Source organism: Eriocheir sinensis, chromosome 3, assembly GCF_024679095.1.
Source record: "Eriocheir sinensis breed Jianghai 21 chromosome 3, ASM2467909v1, whole genome shotgun sequence".
Classification (NCBI taxonomy): Eukaryota; Metazoa; Arthropoda; class Malacostraca; order Decapoda; family Varunidae; genus Eriocheir; species Eriocheir sinensis.
This window is the reverse complement of record NC_066511.1, coordinates 24,029,864-24,047,474: the sequence shown is the minus strand read 5'-3', so window position 1 is coordinate 24,047,474 and position 17,611 is coordinate 24,029,864. Positions and strand designations below refer to the sequence as shown.

The 17,611-nt window shown below is 41.6% G+C and overlaps 2 protein-coding genes across 3 annotated transcripts in view; one reads left to right on the top strand and one right to left on the bottom strand.

Annotated features, from left to right (window-relative positions):
• The window catches only part of LOC127006964 (uncharacterized), a 114,973-nt gene that overhangs the window by 1,601 nt on the left and 95,761 nt on the right, over positions 1 to 17,611 (top strand). The window lies entirely within an intron of this gene.
• LOC127003322 (uncharacterized) overlaps positions 1 to 17,611 on the bottom strand; it is a 69,598-nt gene that overhangs the window by 14,998 nt on the left and 36,989 nt on the right. The window lies entirely within an intron of this gene.

Below are 17,611 nucleotides of genomic sequence, written 5' to 3'. Positions count from 1 at the left end.
GAAGGAAACGGCAGGTGTTATGGGGACGGCAGGCGCGTGAGGGGCGAGGCAAGCAGGGCGGGTGCGGCTGGCGGGGAAGAGACAAGTTCCAGAGTGAGGCAAAAGGCACAGGTCAGGGAGGGGATGGCGCTAGGAAGACCGAACTTACTATTTGGCGGTTGAAAAACAGTGAGACGAAATCCCGAGTGGTGACTCAAACTATTAAACTGAGTAATTTCGTTATTTCTCATTTCCTCAACGTGGAAAATAGAGAAAAAGCTTCCACTACTTGGGTTGTTTTTGGTTTCAGTCGCGGTGGCTTTTGTGAGTAGGGGCGAGAATCAGCTTTATCTTATTACAGGCTTATTTAGAAAACTTTTCCATTATTTACTTGTCTTGAGAACTTGCAGAACCTTTTTTTTTTTTTTTTTGCCGTCACGTAATCATCTTCATTCTTCCGATGGCCAACACTTAAAATGCTGATCAACTTTATAATACCGTTGTTCAAAGAAGACATCATAGAATTTTGTTTTTAAAAACAAATAAAAATAAAACTCGATGAACAAATAGTTTCTTTTCAGATTAACCATGACGTTTGAGAAAGTCTTCACCCTAATAGAATAATGGAAATGTTGCATTTTTTACGCTTAAAACTAATATATGTTAATCTAAAAAGTAGGAAACTGAAAGGAATATTCTAAACAGGAAAAGTGAGTTAAGAGAAACACTGTTAACTGGATTCTATTTAAACTTTTTAAAATTGTGAGGATTAAGTATATCACTTTCCTGCTGCCCCCCATCTCTATCCTTTCCTTTCCTTTTCTTTCCTTTTCTAATATGCTTGTACACTGAAGGCTGGGCTGCAATCAATGCAAAAAAAAATCATAACAATGGATCACTCTTGTAATGGAATATTTTGCCGATACCCTGCAGGTGCACTGTTGAGAGAGCGAGGCGGCTGGACGGATTACTGAGAGGCTGGGCGTGCCCTCGCCCCGCACCCTGCCAGGGACGGTCATCTGGGTGTGATCGATAGGCTGATTTCCTGAGGCCGTGTTACTCAGAGAATATTTTATTTGCTATACTGTCGGTCATGATATAGATTGAAAATTGTTCCTTGCGTTATATACAGATGTATTTAGGAACGAATGTTTATTTACACGTCTCTTGTAAATGCACATGTTTAGTACTGTTATATATTTCTGTTAATCTCAAGCCACTTTCCTTTAGGATATCGTATAATAAATGTATCATTACTAACGCACTATGCATTAAAACACACACACACACACACGCACACAACGACCTCAGCTATAAATACATTACTACTACTACTTCTACCACTGCTACTACCGTACTACTACTACTACTACTACTGCTATTTTTTATAGTACTACTACTATTGCTCTCACTGTTACCAGGGCAACAGCACATGTACCACCCCGTGGGCACCACCCCATCGCCGCTCCCCCCGCCATCAGCACCATTCATCCTGCCTTGTTTTTCATAATTTTTAATAAGAATTTTCATCATAGTGGCTTTGGAGTGGAAAAAAAAGATAAAACGAAGCCGAGAGAGAGAGAGAGAGAGAGAGAGAGAGAGAGAGAGAGAGAGAGAGAGAGAGAGAGAGAGATAGAGAGAGAGAGAGAGAGAGAGAGAGAGAGAGAGAGAGAGAGAGAGAGAGAGAGAGAGAGAGAGAGAGAGAGAGAGAGAGAGAGAGAGAGAGAGAGAGAGAGAGAGAGAGAGAGAGAGAGAGAGAGAGAGAGAGAGATCCAGTGACCCAATTCCCAACCAAATGTCAGCAGGTATTGATCAGAGGTATATCTTGGGTACCCAGCCTCCCCCACCTGCTTCACGCTACCCACACCTTAGCAACCGTACCCTGTCACTTTGCTGTTGTCATATAACGCATTACTACTACTACTACTACTACTACCACCAATGCTACACTACTACTACTACTACTACTACTACCAATGCTACACTACTACTACTACTACCACCAATGCTACACTACTACTACTACTACTACTACCAACGCTACACTACTACTACTACTACTACCAACGCTACATTACTTCTACTACTACTACTACTACTTCTACTACTACTACTACTACTACTACTACTACTACTACCAATGCTACACTACTACTACTACTACTACTACTACTACTACCAGTGCTACACTACTACTACTACCACTACTACTACTACTACTACTACCACTACTACTACTACTACTACTAAAAACATTAGGTGTGACCGTATTCAAGAAGACCACCCCAAGGGATTCATGCAGGTTAGAATAAAGAATACTAAAAGTCTCATCAATGCTCTGTTTTGTTCCAATGGTGCTAACGTGCCAAAGGGACTGAAGGTGTCCTCTGTGTGTTTCCATGATAAAAATGTGTTTATGGGCCTTTCTTATATATAACTGAGCAACATCGTGATCTTAGGGCCCTTCCGGCCTGCTCCTCTGATACAGTATGACATTACCCCCTTTCCGTTACGTCATCCTTTGGTATCTAGTGTAAATGTCAAAGTTTTGGCCATCACACGCTACGACAAGAAGTGTAGCGTGACCGAGAGCTGATTTATAGATGATCATGAGGTTTAAATGACACGATGATTTTCAGACTCCCCGTTTGTTAGAATATGAGCGAGGGTCAGTTTCTTTCCTATACGATGATGATGATCACCACGAAATATAAGGTCTGTACCTTTTTTGTGATTAAGAACAAGAAGTTGAAGTTTGATTCCTTCTTTTTTTGTTAAGAATAATCGAAACAGTAGCTTTTATGACTTGCAAATGTTTTCCCAAAAGTAACAAGAAATTAGTTCATTTTGGTGTCGTTCTTACTTGTGGAAAACAATGTTTATCCCACAGCAAAAGTCTAGAAACCGTTAAATTCAATAAACTTATATTATTTATTAGTCTCCAGATTTTTGTGTGAAGAATATTTCTCCTTGAAGGCGGTTACAGGAAAAATAAAGTTTTTCACAAGTTAAAAGGTAAACGTGGGTCATTACGCTACAGCTGCGCGTGACTGCGTTGCTCGTCTCCGAATCGTTGGCCCTTTGACCCTGTGGCAGGTAAGAAGCGGGCCAATGTGAAATGCGGGACTGCCACAGTTTACCTTCCCCAGGTTTCCCCAGGTACCCATTTATCGACCAGCCCGAAAGGAAGGATGAACAGCTGGGTGGGCTGCATATCGACTGCCTGGGACAGATTCGAACCCGGGCCCGCGGAATCTTAGCCAGGCACGCTGACCAATGCTCCACAGAAGTGTATACACAAGTTCAAGCAGTTTCAAATTTATGTTTCTTCCTTAATAGATCATTTCGTTCTTAAACCAAGTATTCTTTCACAGCCTATGGTGAAATATGAAAAAAAGTGGGCCATTTGTACCCCAATGCTCGGCCCAACTTTCAACCGGGCTCATGACGGCGTCTTGCCCCGCCCTCCCCGCTTGTTACCACGCCGTGTGACCTAGTTTCTACCTCCGCTCTGATTAAAAGTCCTCGTCATCAAATTAATTATTTCATCTCTTCCCAGTTGATTGCTCAGCCACCCTAAAGAGTTCTCCCCCACACACACATTTAGTCTCACACACACACACACACACACACACACACACACACACACACACTGGCACACGCACGGGAGTTCATAAATTGTTTTGCATGTTTGTGTATTTTGGTGGATGTGAATTTACTTGGAATGTTGCTTGTTTTTGTGCAGTTTGCATTGTATTTTTATTCTTCTTCCTGGAGTTGTTTTTTTCGGTTGGCTGTGTCTCGCGTTGCTAGATGTTCGATTGTCTTGTCCTGTTCCTCGGTGCTAAGGCAACTTTTCTTGTTTGAAGCTTCGTATAAAACAGTATCTCCAGAAAAGTTATCATGACCTTGTGTAGCAAAGAACCGAGGCAAGAAGAGAGTACATAAGCACATAGTAGTGATAATCGCGGATTAATAATAAGTTGTTTAGGTCGCTTAATTTAGCGAAGTACTTAACGTTGTGAAATACTTCATTTTTTTATTTCCATTTTTGTGATTTCCATTTTCTTCCTTTGTTCTGTTGCCATTATTTACGTTTATTTTTCAATGGTTTCTCAACTATCTCATACGCATAGTTTAGAGGTGGATGTATTCATATTTGTTCCTTGCTCAGTGGGTCGTGCCTCTTTTCTTCACAAAACCATGCAATGTATTTATAAAACAGTGGTTCTTGTAACTCAATATAACCTTTGCGCATTTGTTTGATATTCATTAGTTGTGATGGCCGTGAGCTGTTGCTGTACCTAGACAAAAAATCAATGTCAGTTTTACACTTCATAACCATAACGCCTCGAGATCCCTGCTTCTTATGCCTGGTTGTGAAAATGAAAATTAATGTGTAATATTTATTTTATTATGGAAATTTAAGATGTAGCAGCCGATATTGCTCTTGGCTTCATTCATTTAACCACATTTGTATTGGATTATTCAGCTTGCAGGTTCTAAATCATATTGCAGCTAATAACGAGTTTAATTGAGAGAAAGACCATTAGACACTTTTATCCAGCCAAGGCCAGTGGACCATGTTAGCTAGCTCGCCGGAGGCTGGGCCGCCGCTGCGATTACGAGAACTATGAAGCACATTTGGCGAGGAACGCTGATTCATTAACGCTCAACTATTGCAGCCAACCTTTTTTTCCCTCCTACATGCGGGGGGAGAGAGAGAGAGAGAGAGAGAGAGAGAGAGAGAGAGAGAGAGAGAGAGTTATTTTTTTCTTGTCCAATTTTGTGCACGGGACAGTCTCAGTCTTGGTGCTTCGTGTAGTCATGGGTTTCATGTCTAGGGACTGTTTCGGAGCTTCACATTCATGTCTCACCAGGGTACCCTGTTTTCTCTCTCTCTCTCTCTCTCTCTCTCTCTCTCTCTCTCTCTCTCTCTCTGCTTCATCAAGACTAAAGCACCCGCCCACATCAACGCTGCTTGCTGAGACGAGGCTTCACCACAATCATATTAGAGGCTTATCCGTACACATTTGCTCTTCCCTCCTCTCCTCTTTGGTCGTCCACTGAGCATTACCACACACCCTCATAACCCATCTAACGCGGCCATTATCTCATCATACTAATTACTCCACAAAGCCCCCCCTCCTTCCGCCTTCCCCCCCTCCCTCTCCTCCCTTCCGAACAACACTTGGCACTTAGTCATCATTCTCATCTTCCGCCTCGTCTCCTATCTTGCCAGCGTTACGCCAGCCCCCCTTCTCTCTCCATCTCTCGTTCTCTCTCCTGATTATCCTTCTCCGGTTTTTGTCCGCCAACACACTCAGTCCTACCCGTCTCCCTGTCTCCATTTCTACTTCTGCAGTTCCATCCACTCAACCAGCTAGACCTTTCCATGGCAACCAAGTAACACCATAACCACCGGCATCAATATTACAACCTCCCTACGCCCACCGCCTCCCTCTTTCCCTTGCTTCCACCCACCCACCCTTGCTTCCACCCATCCTGTGATCCCACCGCCACCCCGCCGCCGGCAGCACTACAGCCACAGTCGCCAGAGGTAGGAGTGTGGGCGCGGAGGGCGGACGCACGCTGGTATCGATCTTAGGGAAGGCTGGCTGTCTGGTGGAGGAGCATCCATTCCCCATCCCCCCCCCTACCTCTACACCTTCATTCTCCCCCTCCCCCTCCCCCTCCCCCTCCACAGTCACCTTCACCTTCAGCAGCTTCACTGATTCTACTTCCATGGTATCTAGTTTGTTTGTCTGTTGGTTTACTCTTTTTGTCTTTGTTACTACCACGGTCGACTCGTGCTTCATTTTCTCGTGTTTCTCGTGATTCATTTTCTCGTGTTTCTCGTGATTCATTTTCTCGTGTTTCTCGTGATTCATTTTCTCGTGTTTCTCGTGATTCATTTTCTCGTGTTTCTCGTGATTCATTTTCTCGTGTTTCTCGTGATTCATTTTCTCGTGTTTCTCGTGATTCATTTTCTCGTGTTTCTCGTGCTTCATTTTCTCGTGTTTCTCGTGATTCATTTTCTCGTGTTTCTCGTGCTTCATTTTCTCGTGTTTCTTGTTATTCATTTTCTCGTGTTTCTCGTGATTCATTTTCTCGTGTTTCTTGTTATTCATTTTCTCGTGTTTCTCGTGCTTCATTTTCTCGTGTTTCTCGTGATTCATTTTCTCGTGTTTCTCGTGATTCATTTTCTCGTGTTTCTCGTGATTCATTTTCTCGTGTTTCTCGTGATTCATTTTCTCGTGTTTCTCGTGATTCATTTTCTCGTGTTTCTCGTGATTCATTTTCTCGTGTTTCTCGTGATTCATTTTCTCGTGTTTCTCGTGATTCATTTTCTCGTGTTTCTCGTTATTCATTTTCTCGTGTTTCTCGTTATTCATTTTCTCGTGTTTCTCTCTCACTCCGTCTTTCATTTTGCTTCCGTTTATTTTATTGCCTTGGTTCCTTTTGTTCTGTCCGGTTGATCGTCTCCTGCTTTTTTTTAGTCCTATTTTTTCCCCATTTTTTCTTTTAGGTTCGTGCTTTCCAATTACCACATAATTTCGTACTACCAGCAGCTGTAAGCGTCCTGTCATTAACCCCCATGATAACACCTGCTCTCTCTCTCTCTCTCTCTCTCTCTCTCTCTCTCTCTCTCTCTCTCTCTCTCTCTCTCTCTCTCTCTCTCTCTCTCTCTCTCTCTCTCTCTCTCTCTCTCTCTCTCTCTCTCTCTCTCTCTCTCTCTCTCTCTCTTCGGTGTCACTCATTTCATCCTCTCTGAATGGTGGCTTTTTTATATCGTCAGAGTCTCGCCTACAGGACGTACACTCGTAAAGTACACACAGTGGCTTTACACAGTGAGTGAACAGAGACAAACCATTCTCCCGAGACTTGAAGAGTAATGATAACACGTAACCTAATCCATTCCAAGAGGCAAAGTTAGCTTAATTTGATGGGTTCGATTGGTTGTGTTCAGTCCCTTGGTAGACTATAGTACCTCACAGGTCTCTTCGACATTGATTTGTTTTGTAACTGCTGATCAGTGTGCCATTAATCATAGTTTTATATTTCCGTCGGTGTGTGTTGTGGTGTCGCTTCTCCAAGGACCTTTCTCGGCCAGTAAACCACTTTCGACAGCTCTCCCGCCTATCTGAAAGGGCGTTTGATCTCCGGGGACAGCTTCGTAACTGGAGACTCCTGGAAAGGTTTCAAAGTATCTGTCATAGCTTTTCCGTGGTTTTTGTTTTTCTTCACCCTCCCTTTTCCGTTGTCCACCTCTCACGATCTTTCCTCCTGTAGCTGCTAAGTAGGTAGGTAATATTTCTTCTAGTTACAGTACGCTTTTACGCTTTTACAGATGAGGATGATGAGAGAGCTTTGGAAGTACGTAATCTTTGCAGGTTTGTTGGCCCTCTTTGGTAACATTTTCCAAGTTATGGTCGAATTTGCTTTTTCTTCAGTAGGTGGTGATTTTTTGTATGACTGCGTTGAGTAAATCGAAATAAAAGTTAAAAGTGTTCCATCCTTTTGAGATTTGGTGTTGCATCCCCTTCTGTTCCTAAGGGCAGAGCTGTCCGTCTAACACCTAAACACTTTTGGGGGCTCCGTGTAGAGTCCCCGAGAGCAGGCAACCCACGTGTCGCCTCTCGTAAACTTGTGAATCCGCCTTGAAGTTGTGGGGTCATATTTTTCAAGTCGAAGCGCCATCGTTTTTATTCGCCTCAAGATGGACTTTTACGACGCTAGTGACATCTTTTTATTCACGTTTTCGTTTCGTACATGCTCTTTATGTTGTTGTTGTTACTATTGTTATTATGACTATTGTTGGTGTTAGTCATTGTTCGTTGAAATGTTTTAGTGATCAATTTAGTTTCTTAGGAGACGGCAAATCAACAACTCCGTTCCTTCTCTTTACTCTCCTTTCATCTCCTCTCTTTCACCTCGAGCACTTCTTCACTTTTTCATTTCCTCCTCCTCGTCTCCATTTTAACATCAAAACTATACCTTCTCCCTTAACCTTCCGTCCCCTCTCTCTTCTTATTTTTTTCAAGGCGTCAGGCAATCTCTCCTTTAGTCTTCACCGTTTGATCTCCCTTTTTTTCTCCCCTTTTTTCCTTTCCTGGCTCCTCTGCTTTTCGTTCTTACACCTGAGGCTAGGGAAGTCTTGCTCCATCTCCTTCTCAGTCTCCTTCAACGTCAAACGGCAATTTCTTCTTCTCTGACCTCTCGCCTTCTTCGTTTCGTCTCCGTTTCTTCCCCTCCCGGCCCCGCCTCAAGTCTTCTGGCTCTCCATCGTCCCCTCGCCGGAGCCTGAGGGGAGTCCTGTCCCCTCCCCCGAAAGTGACCCCAGTTGGCCCGTGCTCGGCGGATTTCCCAGCGGAAGAGGAGTTTCCAAGACGTTGGATGAAACTGTGATATTTCCTTTTAAACAGAAAGCTGAAAAAAACCCTGCTTTCCCGTGAATTTCTCAGAGAACAAATATATGGCCTCTGCGTAGCTTTCACTTTTTTCGCATTGCAAATTTGCAAGAAATCTTCAAATTAAAAAAATAAAAGCTCTATATATTTCTGACAATAATACTTTTTTAAATTTAAAATATCATGCCATTATCGAATCTGTCTCAGAACGGACAGCTCTTTAAGGTGAAGCCTCTTCAAATTCATACTCCTCGGAAGATGGACGTGATGGACAGTGTGCTGATCATCTCTCAAGCGATGACAGCCGAGAATAATTAGGCGCCGGTCTCATTCAAACGTAGGAACTAAAAACAACGCCCACTTCTTCGTGTCCAAACCCCACGAGGGCCGTCGCACCGCACCCCATTTTTCTGACAAATTTTTCAAAAATCATTCAAGAGAATTAAATACCTATCAACAAAATATGTATAGATTTTTCAGTAATTTTCAAAGGGACTTGCTTTCTTCTTTTCATATATATTTCTCTTGAATATAAATGATTTTTTTTCTGCAATTTGGACACTGGACCTTTGTTTATTTTGATATATATATATATATATATATATATATATATATATATATATATATATATATATATATATATATATATATATATATATATATATATATATATATATAAATTGAATGTAATGAAGGCTAACTAGTTCCCTAATTTGACAAAGTGCAGCATGTGGAGAGGGAAGTAGTCGTGGGGGCGGCCTGCTTATCACTACTGAAGCAGCGGAGGGGTGACACGGGAAGGCTTTCTCACGTTACAGAGTTTCCCTCTTAAATAATTTACACAGCTGCATTACTGAGTCACCTTGTTTTTCTCTTCATGTATACCTCCACCTTTCCCTTGACGCTCATCTTGCACTTTTCCTCTTTCTTTACTGCTCTATTCTTGCAGTATTTTTCTTTTTGAAACATCATACTTTTTGTTCCACCGTGTATCACGAAAATGTCTCGTTTTAGTCGTGCTCCTCGTTTACTCGTATGTTTCCCGGGAATCGCATTTTTATAAACATGACCTTCGTTTTTTTTTCCTTCCCTTCATCATTTTATCCTCCTGCTTTTTTTCCATTCGAATAATTCCCTCGCATCCCTTTTTTTTTTTCAACTTGACCTTCGTTGTTGTTGTTTTCCTTATCTATCGTTCCATCCTTTACCTTGTCTTTAATCCGTCACCGTTCTGCTCTCCGTTCAGTATTTCTCACAGGTTTTAGCCGCTTATCCTTCAGTGAGTCTCCTGTTTCCTGCCTTCATTACTCCTTCCTTTTTCACCAGAGTTTTCTATCCTACTTTACTCTGCTCCTCTCCTTTTACCTTACTTTTCTTCGTACACTTATTATTTTTTCGTGTCACACTGTTTCATGTTTTGAGTGTCTGTTTCTGTCTGTCTGTCTCTATGTCTGTTTTTCTCTCCGTCTATTTATCTATCTCTCTCTCTCTCTCTCTCTCTCTCTCTCTCTCTCTCTCTCTCTCTCTCTCTCTCTCTCTCTCTCTCTCTCTCTCTCTCTCTCTCTCTCTCTCTCTCTCTCTCTCTCTCTCTCTCTCTCTCTCTCTCTCTCTCTCTCTCTCTCTCTCTCTCTCTCTCTCTCTCTCTCTCTCTCTCTCTCTCTCTCTCTCTCTCTCTCTCTCTCTCTCTCTCTCTCTCTCTCTCTCTCTCTCTCTCTCTCTCTCTCTCTCTCTCTCTCTCTCTCTCTCTCTCTCTCTCTCTCTCTCTCTCTCTCTCTCTCTCTCTCTCTCTCTCTCTCTCTCTCTCTCTCTCTCTCTCTCTCTCTCTCTCTCTCTCTCTCTCTCTCTCTCTCTCTCTCTCTCTCTCTCTCTCTCTCTCTCTCTCTCTCTCTCTCTCTCTCTCTCTCTCTCTCTCTCTCTCTCTCTCTCTCTCTCTCTCTCTCTCTCTCTCTCTCTCTCTCTCACTAATTCTCAGTCGAAAAACAAATATTTCTGAGAATATTTTACACATTGTATTTCCTCCTCCTCCTCCTCCTGCTCCTCCACCTCCTCCTTCTCCTTTTCCTTCTTCTTTTTCCTCCTCCTCTTCCGCCGCTACCGCCACCTCCTCCTCTTTGCTGACAGCTTTTTCCACCCTTTGCCTCCCCTCCCGTGTTCGCCTGTTGTCAGCAAACCTCACCCACTCACTCTTTTTTTTTTTTTCCTTACCTGCTCGCCTGCCTGTCTCCCCGCCTCCCTCTCTGTGCCTTTCTACCTGCCTGCCTTCCCCAACCCCTCCCCCCCCCCCCCGCGCTCACCTTGCCCCGCTCTCCTTTCGCTATGTTAGTTTTCTATTTTATTTTCGTCTCTTCCTGTATTGATTTTTTTTTTTATCTTTCTAACTTTAAAGGATACATTCCATCATTTACTGCTTTTGCAACAGCCTGGATCTTTCGTAACTTCACTTTCAACGCTTCCTTCGGCGCGATAAGCGAAGAAAAAAAGCAAAGCCACGAGTTTGATAACCATAATATTACCCTCTTCTTTAGCATTTTGTTCTGCCGTCCTCTTGTCCTCTCTCTGCGATGGAATGAAAATGCAAATGTACGTAAAATGACTAGCGAGTTATGGGATTTTGAATGGATTGCAGTCCTTGCAAAGATGATTGCGACACGTACAGAATATTTCTCAAAAACATTTCCCATTCTCTCCATTCGGAATACAGGTTACTATAATATATTTTTGACCGTAGTTGCTTTTTTTTTTTTACAGCAGAGGAGACAGTGCAAGGGCGTAAACAAAAGAAAACAATAATGAAAAAAAGCCAGCTACTTACTGCTCCTGCTTGCGAAGTTTAGATTAATAAAAAAACACATCGTCAACTTGAAAGATATAGGATTTTACGGTGAGGTGCTCCTGTAGTCTTCTCAAAATGTACGAAGGCTGCTTTATTTTGTCCAAAGTTTTAAGATATTTTTGGGTAGCTTTCCTTATTCCTTATCCTGTACGTAACATTACTTGCCTGAGTTTATTATGTAAGTTATATTGATCTGTGTTTTATCTTTAGTTAGACGAGGTCATTCAAACATTTATTTATTTCAATATCTCGCATATTTTGGAGTTCTCACAATTTCATTAAGAATCTACATTTTTAAAAAAAACGCAGTGGTGGGAATTAAATGAATACACGAATGGATAAAGAACCATTAAATAAAAAGGAAAAGTGTGTTTGATCATATAGAGAAACAAAAAAAAAATGAACTCAAAAACTTATTTAATAGATTTGTGTTTATTCTTTTATTTTTTTTATAACTAACCCAGTCATCGTTCATTTACCCTTTCTTATATTATCTTCAACTACATTTTTTCTATTATCTTGCCTTCTTTTATCTTATTCTACACTAGTTTATTATTTTTTCCTTTCCCTTCTCTTCTTCCCTTCTCTACTAGCCGTCTGGAGTTCTTTGCTAACCCAGTCATTCGTTCATTTATCCCTTCTTAAATTATCTTAACCTACATTTTTTTCAATTATCTTGCCTTCTTTTTTCTTATTCTACACTAGTTTATTATTTTTTCCTTTCCCTTCTCTTCTTCCCTTCTCCAATAGCCGTCTGGAGTTCTTGGCTCGCCGCGCCTCCCCTTCCCCAGTGACCTAATTGTGTTTCCCCGAGTCTGCCGAACACCTGGACGCGTCGCTGGGGGGAAATAAGAAGCCAGAAAGTTGTCCCTCGAAAAACAATTAGCTCGTCTTTACTGCCATGAATCGCCTTCCTCCAAATTTGTGTCTCTTTCCCTTGTTTCTTTGTGTCATTTTCATGCTGATTGTTTCTTTACGTCTCCTCTATGGGTTCGAGTGTTTATGATTGTGTGTTTCTGTCAATTAATCTGTCACACACACACACACACACACACACACACACACACAGACACAGACAGTCACAGACAGACAGACAGAGAGAGAGAGAGAGAGAGAGAGAGAGAGAGAGAGAGAGAGAGAGAGAGAGAGAGAGAGAGAGAGAGAGAGAGAGAGAGAGAGAGAGAGAGAGAGAGAGAGAGAGAGAGAGAGAGAGAGAGAGAGAGAGAGAGAGAGAGAGAGAGGTTGAAACTTTAGATTTAGCTCCTTCCTTGGCAAGCTCTTCCATTAAATGTGATGGATTCCTCTTGTTCTCGTTAAAACTTTGATATATCGCAAGCCGTGTAGAGGAGAAGGCTGTGCAGGTCTGAGCCACTTGGCGCGTCACGAATCACGTCAGTTCATGGGGCGCATTATAGTATTGCAGGATTCCGATTGACTTAACACGTAGATCGCTGTATTTATTTATGTCCAGAAGAGTATCGTTGAGCTAGAGGGGGAGCTCAGGGGTTAATGTGAGTATGTCTATGTTGATGTTTTTTTTCTTTACTTTCCCGCTTTCTGTTCACCGTTTACTTTTTTCTGTTCCTGACCAATTTCTCCGTTTGCTTTTTTTTTTTTTTTGTTCTTGTTCAATTTCTTCGTTTCCCGTTGATTTTTTTCGTTTCTCTCCGTTTTTCATTCCTCCTATTTTTTTCCGTTTCTCCGTTTTTCATTCCTCAATTATTTTCCGTTTCCTGTATTTTTTTTCCGTTTCTGTCCAAATTATTCGTTTTTTGCTCGATTATCTGCCCCACTCCGTTTTCCATTGCTGTTAGATTTCTTCGTTTCCTGTTAAATTTCCCGTTACTGTCATTTTTTTCTGTTGTTTCGTTTCATTTTCCGTTCCTGTTCAATTTCTTTGTTACCTGTTTCAATTCCGTTCCGATCCGACTTTGTTTCCGTTTAAGTTTCCGGCCCTGTCATAGTTTTCGATTCTGTATTTTCTCTAGTTCTGTTTAAACTTTTTTCCTGCTTTGTGTTTATAAATATTCCGTGCCGAATTCAATTTCCGTTTACCCTCTTTTTTTTGTTGTTTTGTTTCCTCTCTATATTTTTTCGCTTCTGCTGAGAATTCTGTTCTTGTTTGATTCATCGCTCCTGCCATAGGTTTTGTTCTGATATGATCTTAATTTAATAACCCTCCTCCCATTCTCTCTCTCTCTCTCTCTCTCTCTCTCTCTCTCTCTCTCTCTCTCTCTCTCTCTCTCTCTCTCTCTCTCTCTCTCTCTCTCTCTCTCTCTCCCCCCCCCCACCAACCCCCCCCGCCCCCCGCCTCCCTCTCCCTCGCTCTCGAGTCATAAAGGACGAAGGCTTGTCAAGGTAAAGAATGGCTCGTGGATGGAATGCGTTAGGTGGAGGTAATCACACGGCCGTCACCCGCTGGAGAAGCACCGGGGATCAAATTAAGAATTCTTCATTAAATATTCATCCCGTGAGCAGCGTTAAGTGCCTTTGCGAGTCGCTAGTAGGCTTTTGTTTCCTCCTCCACCAACCTGATGATGGGTTTTCATATGGACTTACAGGCTTACTCTATCTCTTTGGCTCGGGGTGTGATATACGTCTCTTTATTGATTTTTTGTTTTTATTTGGTGATTTAGATTATAGTTCATGTTTTTTTTTTTTTAATTCATTAGGTGCTGATTTGATTCGTAGGGGAAATAGTTATAATACAGCATAGACTAAGGTTATCTTCTGAACTTGAACTCTAATCTCCTTTCCATGTTATCTAATCAGAGGCTGAACTATAGCAATGCAAGTCACTGTTTTAATTCCCGGCCGCGTGACATTTGCAGTCGGAGTTCACGCGTTAATTAACACAAAGAGCTTAATATTCGTCACCTGTAATGTGCCCTACATGTAAATAGTTGCCTGATTTTCGTTATTTTTCAGTGGTCGGTAATGTTGTAGCCGACAGGATTTTCAGATGAAGTATTTGAAAATTAAACTAGCAGAATAATGCATGGCAATGCTATATCTTTCGATCTATCTAAATTTTTATCTATCTGTTTATCTACTTTTCTGTGTGTGTGTGTGTGTGTGTGTGTGTGTGTGTGTGTGTGTGTGTGTGTGTGTATGCAGTGATAATAATAATGAAATAAATAGTATAAATAATAGTAAGAATATTTAGTAATGATAAAAACAATTATGATCGTAACAATGATAATGATAATATCAGTAATAATAATAACAATGATAATGATAATAATGGTAATAATGATAATAAAAATAATAATAATAATAATAATGATAATAATAATAATAATAATAATAATAATAATAATAATAATAATAATAATAATAATAATAATAATAATAATAATAATAATAATAATAATAATAATACGAATTATTGAAGAAAGGGCAGCCATGTAGCTGAAAATTCACAAAACAAATATACATTTGAAAAGCGTAAAAATATAAAACGGGTCGTTATATTTTGCATTAAGGTGATCATAAAATGAAGACAAACATAAAAATGTTGATGTGTGTGTGCACGCGCGCACGCTTGTTCTCGTGACCTTGCGTCTTTAGTTTGCACATCGCGCTCCTGCCGGTTGCTCGGATATTTATTTTGGGGAAAGTGCAGCACAATTTTGTTCTGTTCCTTATTTTTTCCTCTCATTGCTCGTCTTATCTTTATTTAGTAGTCTTCATTTGAGACTTTCAAGGACCATCGTGCTCAATATGACAGCAATGCGACACACAATCCTTATTCTGGACTTCTAGGTGCCAATAAACCTCCTGCCCTTGAGGCCCGGCAGAGGCCAGGGCCGTGGGCGTGACCTGGGCCTTCCTCGCGCCTGGTGGTCAGTCCGGCGGGAGTGTTGCTGTATCAATACTTTTACACCAGCGCCGCGCAGGAACAATATTGATTAAACGTTGCTGACCTCCCATCACGCTGCATGGTTATGGTGGCGGGCGGGCTGGGCTGCCTGCTGTGTGTGCGTGCGTGCGTGCGTGCGTGAGTGTGTGAGAGAGAGAGAGAGAGAGAGAGAGAGAGAGAGAGAGAGAGAGAGAGAGAGAGAGAGAGAGAGAGAGAGAGACACACACACACACACACACACACACACACACACACACACACACACATGATGGTTGGTCACATCTCACAGACAACATCTCTCTCGCCGGTGTCTCCCCAAGAAGGCAAAGAGCGGGAAAACTTGATCACAGGAACCATTTACTCTGTATCAAGTTGGAAGGGAACGTCGTGTCCGAAAATATATATACATTCCTATTATATTTCTTGCGGGGTTTGAGGAGAAGGGAATGGTAGAGGGGGGGTGGCGGCGGAGGGGCGTGGATGAGAGGGTGGGATGGTCGAGTGGTGGGGGTAAGTCGGTGCGATGGAAGTGGGCGACAAGGGCCTGGTGAGGGTCGCGCGAAGAGGCGGGACTCGACCCAAATGAAAAGAAAGGAAAAAAGCAAGAAGTGGGGAGAACGAGCAGCAGAAGAGAACAGTAAACAAATCATTATCTGTGGTGGAGAGCGACGCGGAGAGGGAGAGAAGGAGAGAGGACGCTTTGGAGGAGAATGTGTGGTGGAGGAGGAGTATGTGGAGAAGGAGAAGGAAGATGAGAAGTGGAGTATTACAAAGACATACACGATGAGGAGGAGAAGGAAGAAGAAGAAGAGGAGAAGATAGAGGAAGAAAAAACAAAATAGGGAAAAGAAATGAAGAAAAAACATCGGAGGAATAGGAAGGAGAGAGAGAGAGAGAGAGAGAGAGAGAGAGAGAGAGAGAGAAATAGGAGAAATACAGTAGGAGGAAGAGGGGGAGGAGAAGGCAATTTTCCTCCTTGATGTGTGGTACGTGGACCGTAGATTAAGGATTATGTGTTTTTATATTGTACTCTTTATGACCTTCCGTAATAGGCCATCATAAAAACGGGGGCGTTAAAATGGAACGTTGCACAATAAAGTCTCTAGTGGTAGTCGTCATTGTTATAATAAGCTGAATTATGTATAGCACCAAATTACCTGCAAGTGCAACCAATAGCTGATCAGCGATGTTACGTGTTGGAGTGGCTGATGGCGACGTAGGACCGAGCAATGGCAGAAGGGACGCCAAGGTAGAGTGAGCAGGTAAGGACGTCTTTTTTTTTTTTTTTTTTTTTTTTTTTACTGGCGAGCGTCAGTAGTGCTCGTCAATCGGTCGGAAAAGACGTTTGATGAGGCGGCGGCAGACAGGGGCGCGGGGGGGGGAGCCTCTGTTGCCTCGTGAATAGTAAGATAGGAAGCCTTTATTTTTTTTAGAAGTTAGTTTCCTAAACATTATTTTGAAATACTCTTGTCATTTTCAGCCGATGCTCGTCATTACTTTGTTTAGTCATTCTGAATGTCGCGAGTTTCTTTTATAAAATCTTAGCGTTGTTTTCTCTTAGACACTTTACTATGATTATTTTTCTCAGAATGTTTTTTGTTCAGCTTAGAAGAAAACATCACTTGAGTTCAGTAAGCTTTTGTGAGGGACCACATAACTCTTATGGCTATCGAATACGTTTGACATTGAATAAGAAATATCACGAATATTCAAATAACGTGGTGAAGGAAAGAATATAACGGTTCAATGACCAACAAGCACAAATATTTTATTTTCATAGATCAAGAACTGTCAGGGCTTGTAACGAGTATCGTTATTAAAACGTCCAAAACTTTTTTAGTAGTTGTCAAAAAGTAACAAGTACACTACCCTTCTCTTCAAAACGTCGTTACACATGTTTTGACGGTAAAGTGTTCATGAAGAGTTTGTCACAACATTCTGAGGAAATCAGTTTCACTGAGAGTAATGTTCACTGACAGCAAATCAAGAATTTGTAATTTGGCGAGTATTTTTTAAACGAAGTTTAAAGGTACAGGTAATTTTATTGATACCACTTATCAGCGGATATTAGATATGTCCAACCCTCACACCCAAAAGCTCCAAAACACCAATTAATTAGTGAAGGAGAAATTAGAGACTGAGTGTAAAAGAGGATTAAAATGAAGAGGGTGCAAGGCTGGCTGCATCAAAAGGGTTGAAAGGATGAAATTAAGAAAAAGGAGAATTCAATATTATCACTGTCGCAGGTGAGGTCATGGAAAATAAATGAAAGGATGAGAGGAGGGCGTTGATGTGAGCCGATGGAAAAGTTACCAGTGGGACAAAATCGATGAGATGCAAGAGATTGAACGATGAAAAACTTGAATAAAGGAGGAAATAAAAGTTTTCTGTAGAATAACTCGATGAGTCATGCATTCTGAGGATGCTTTTTCATTAATATCATTGTCATCATCGCAATCACACTTGATTCACTGCATGGCCAAATTTGACCGCCAGAACTTGCTGCTACAACTTGTTGCTGTAATT